The sequence below is a fragment of the Sinocyclocheilus rhinocerous genome, unplaced genomic scaffold (genome assembly GCF_001515625.1).
Source record: "Sinocyclocheilus rhinocerous isolate Xijiao unplaced genomic scaffold, SAMN03320098_v1.1 scaffold387, whole genome shotgun sequence".
Taxonomy (NCBI): domain Eukaryota; kingdom Metazoa; phylum Chordata; class Actinopteri; order Cypriniformes; family Cyprinidae; genus Sinocyclocheilus; species Sinocyclocheilus rhinocerous.
The window spans coordinates 1,016,959-1,021,616 of record NW_015651557.1 but is presented as its reverse complement, the minus strand read 5'-3'; positions in this window follow the sequence as shown (position 1 = coordinate 1,021,616).

Below are 4,658 nucleotides of genomic sequence, written 5' to 3'. Positions count from 1 at the left end.
TGACAGGACATGCAGCATGTTGCATTTAATGACAGGTTCTCAACAGAGGCTAGTAACTAACCAGGCGGGTAGCTTGATAATTTGGGTCGTTGGAGTGCTTGGCATTCTTTGGAAACGCCTCCCTGTCAAGTAGATCATATTCATGCTTAACAGCTGCCGCTGGAGAGAGCCTGCTAGATGAGCCAAAGCAAAAAGCCCCACATGGTTCCAAATAGTGAGGCATTTTTAACACCCTCTATCTGGTGTTTCTTTAAGGCAGTGATGGAAAGCAAGCAACTGTGGGCCTGCATCTCTTCCAGGCCTCCTACTTAGTTTTTATTTCTTCCCGGTAGTGCAAGATTTCCTTTTAACTCATTGGGAAAAAATGGCAACCACCTCATTATTATAACTGCTGAGAAAACAATTGCACTAGGGCTTCATGAGCAAGTCTGCAATGCACGGTGGCCAGAATGACTGTGGGGTGAAGGAAATCATGGCTCATCGCTAAAATAAGCCAGGACTTGTTGCTCCAGTGAAATGAGCACAGGAGAGCTTTTTTAGCAAGCGTTTTGAACATTTGAAGAGATTCAGACATCCAAAACAATGGCCAATGGAGTGTCTAAATTAAGCTGACAAGATGTCAAAAATGAACACTGAGATATTTTTAGCTGAGCAGTCAGTCAACATACCAAGTGCCCCAAAGTTGTGACCCATCTTTTAGTGAATCTTCAAATTAAGAATTAGTTCCCTCATTTTAGAACATCATGGTAATGTTGTACTAATAATTTTGCTTGTCATAATAATTTTGTTGTTCCCTCATTTTGATTTAATTAAAATGAGGGAATGAAGTGACTCAGTTAACTTTATAGCCACAATTTAACTAAAACAAAGGAATTAATTAATAAAACTAATTAATAAATTAATACAAAATAAAATTTCTGTTCATCAGTTTGCACTGGCTACCAATAGCTGCTGCTCGCATAAAATTCAAGGCATTGATGTTTTTTCTAAAACCACCACTGGCTCTGCACCCCTTTACCTAAATTCATTACTTCAGACTTATGTGCCCTATATAGAAGCGTGCGTTCTGTAAGTGAACGGTGCATTATTGTGCCATCCCAAAGAGGCACAAAATCACTTTCACAGACTTTTACATTAACTGTCCCCTCCTGGTGGAATGACCTGCCCAACTCAATGCGAGCATCTTAGCCATATTCAAGAAATGGCTAAAAACAAATCTCTTCCATCTTTATTTGACCCTCTAACTCTAGCACTTGTCATAGCACTTGCATATTATTACTCTTTTGTTGGTTTTGATTGCTTCTATTGTCCTCATTTGTAAGTCGCTTTGGATAAAAGCATCTGCTAAATGACTAAATGTGAATGTAAATATCAACAGTGTTTCAGCTTCAAATCACAATTTTAAAGTAATATAGCTGAGTATGAAGACATTCTAATAATTATTACATTGAAAGCTTAAAGGGATAGTTCACCCAAAAATGAAAATTCTGTCATTAATTACTCACCCTCATGTCATTCCAAACCTATAAGACCTTCGTTCCTCTTTGGAACACAAATTAAGATATTTTTGATGAAATCTGAGAGCTCTCTGATTCTGACCCTGCATAGACAGCAAGGGTCCTTCCACGATTAAGGCACAAAAGGGTAGTAAGGACATTGTTAAAATGGTGACATCAGTGGTTCAACTGTAATGTTTTTTTTTTTGGTGAACTATCCCTTTAAGTAAAGTTTCATCATAAATAATAGTACTTATTTTAATTTGGGGTTGTTTTTTCATGAAAAACAAACAGTTCTGCTGTTTTTCAATTATTTAAAAATGCTTGGTGATCATTGGCAGTCAAATGTAGTTTCAAATTAGCTTGTTTCAGTATAAAAATTATATTTATACTGTTTATAAGTGTATACATCACTCTTCGGCCTCACCATTCTGGGTCCAAAAACACCTTTCTCAAGGTCATTGCCTGTCAATCTCTCCCCTTGGTAGCATCCTCAAACAAATGATCAGGCAGAACTGAAAATCCAAGATACTGGCCATTTGGCCAATACTGCCATCTCCACCAGAACAGCTGGAACCGTTTTACCCACTGGGCCCAGAATTCCCTCAGTAACCCGCCACTGGACTTACCCCTTTCCAGTGCGCACACAGCTTCCAACCAATTCCCATGGTCTGGAGAACCATCAGATGAACCTGCCATCAATCACTGGTTCCTGAAGAGCGAAAGCTTTTAGCTATCTAGCTTTTGACTGCCCTGCAAAAAGTTACACTCCAGGGTAGGGTTGCACCAGCCATTCGTAAGTTCTTACTTAAATTAGAACGTTAAGTCCACACTAGAGGCTTAGTAACTACTAGCTAGTTTGCAACTAAATCTATACATTATTTGGTTGCACCAGTTGTTCGTAAGGCAGGACGTAGCTAGTAGTTCGTAAGCTCTCCGTAAAGTCGCATAATATGATGTTTACCCTGAATCATCCAATAGAAACCTTCAAATACTCGAGCAGAACTTGTTTAAATGCTATGAATTTTAATTTATCCTTCATTCTAACTTCTTTTGCCTCATGTTTACTAACGGTAAAAACAAGTTTCCATTAAAAACAATATATTAATAACCTATATGTAAGCTATTTTTTATATGTAAATAACATTCAGAAACTGTAATTGAAATAAATAAGGATCAATAAATCCCGAAAGAAAAAAAAAACATAAGAAATGTAATTTATTTATTATTTCATCTGACATGCGCAACACGGACCGAAGCGTACAGAGGCGCGCTGTAGATGGGGTGTTGAAGACGCGCTAAAAAAGAAACAAAGTACGTTTATTCACATATTGTTCTCTCTTAATATGTACATGAGTGTAAATGTCAGCAGCATCATATATGCCAAAGGATTGAAGGTTGTCGGGTAAAAAAAGAGCATATTGATGCAGTTCACTCAGAATGCTATTTTATTCCAACCGTTACTCCTGACCAGACGCTTCCATAAATATTTAGTTTATACGTAGTTACACTTCAACTAAGTGGTGCAACGAAAAAATATTTAGTAGTGCGTAAGTTGTAACTTAGTGCCCATTTATGTCAAAACTAGGCTTAGTTGTAATTTATGGCGCTTTTCCACTGCATGGTACGGCACGGCACGGCTTGGTACGGTTCACTTTTGGGGGTTTTTCCACTGGGTACAGTACCTGGTACCTGGTACTTTTTTTAGTACCACCTCGGTTGAGGTTCCAAGTGAACCGTACCGTTACCAAAACGTGTCTGTTGAGGAAGTACAGACGTTCCTCTCGTTGATAGCCAAGGAGCGTATCCAGCGAGAGCTTGATGGGGCGACGCGGAATGAAAAAGTTTTTCAGGAGTTGCGACAGTAGAGGCGGCGCAACTATAACAACATGTGAATAATCCCACCCACTCTAAAGCGATACAAACCGGCAGGGGAAACGCGAGCCGTGCCGAGCCGAGTCGTACCACGCAGTGGAAAAGCGCCAATGTGTACAGCTGGTGCAACCAGCCCCAGATGCAGTGGCTCAATTCACCATAACCTCTATCACTTATCGACTCCAACTGCCACCTAATTATAAAATTGCACCCACTTTTCACGTCTCTCATGTCAACCCTCACCATACTTGTTTGTCTACTTCCACAGAGTCTGGTGAGTTTGGTGATCCCCCTCTGCCTCTGCTCCTTGACAATAGCCCAGTGAAGGCAATGCAGGACATCCTGGGGTTGTCTTAAGTACCTCAAAAACTGAGGGGCGGTGTATGGCCCAGAAGAGAGATCTTGGGTGGCTTGAGACAACATCCTGGACCCAACCCTACTTTCCACCTTCCATGCAAACATGGATCCTGGATCCAACCATGCTGGCCACCTTCCACGTAGACTGTTCAGCCACCCAGATGTGGAGGGGTTGTCCATGGTGTTAGATGTCCTGGGACTGTGGCACTGTCAATCCACCAGCAATTCCCTCTACGTCCACCTTCCTTTCAATCTCACTCTAACAGTTCTAACAAAGAACTATCACTGACCTCTACTGCAGTGTTACTCACCTTATATGGATGATTACACTTTGTCTTCCTTCCATTGTGGATTATTTCAGCCTTCATCGTCTTCCTTCCATTGTGGATTACTCCCCGTTTTCTACCATTATCCCAGGCACCATATGGCTATAATCTACTTTCCGGTGTGTCTGTGTGCTTTTGTCTCTGTCTCTTAAAAAAAAGAGTATGGCAAGCTGTTTAATGTTTTCCATGGTAACACTTTAGTATAGGGACCAATTCTCACTATTAAAGGCAGAGTAAGTGATTTCTGGTAGCCAATGTTGATATTTGAAATCACCAAAACAAACACGCCCCTACCCCAAAAGGGTCTTGCCCCTATTTTGATAGCTCCGCCCCACATATACGTACGCAACCCAGGCAACGATTAGTTCTGTGAAACAAAGCAAAACCAATGTTACACCGTGTCTACGGACGTGAGCGGCGCGGCGCAACAAATCCCCGACAGAAAACTGCTGCCGGGTTCTATTTATGACGTGCTGACACAAATTTCAAATGGTTTTCAACGGTCGTTTGATCGCGTCCAGTGTACGCAGACTTTAGCTGTTGTAGACACGGTGTTACTCACCTATTGAAAAGAAACCAAGCAACCCCGGAGTACAATCGCAGG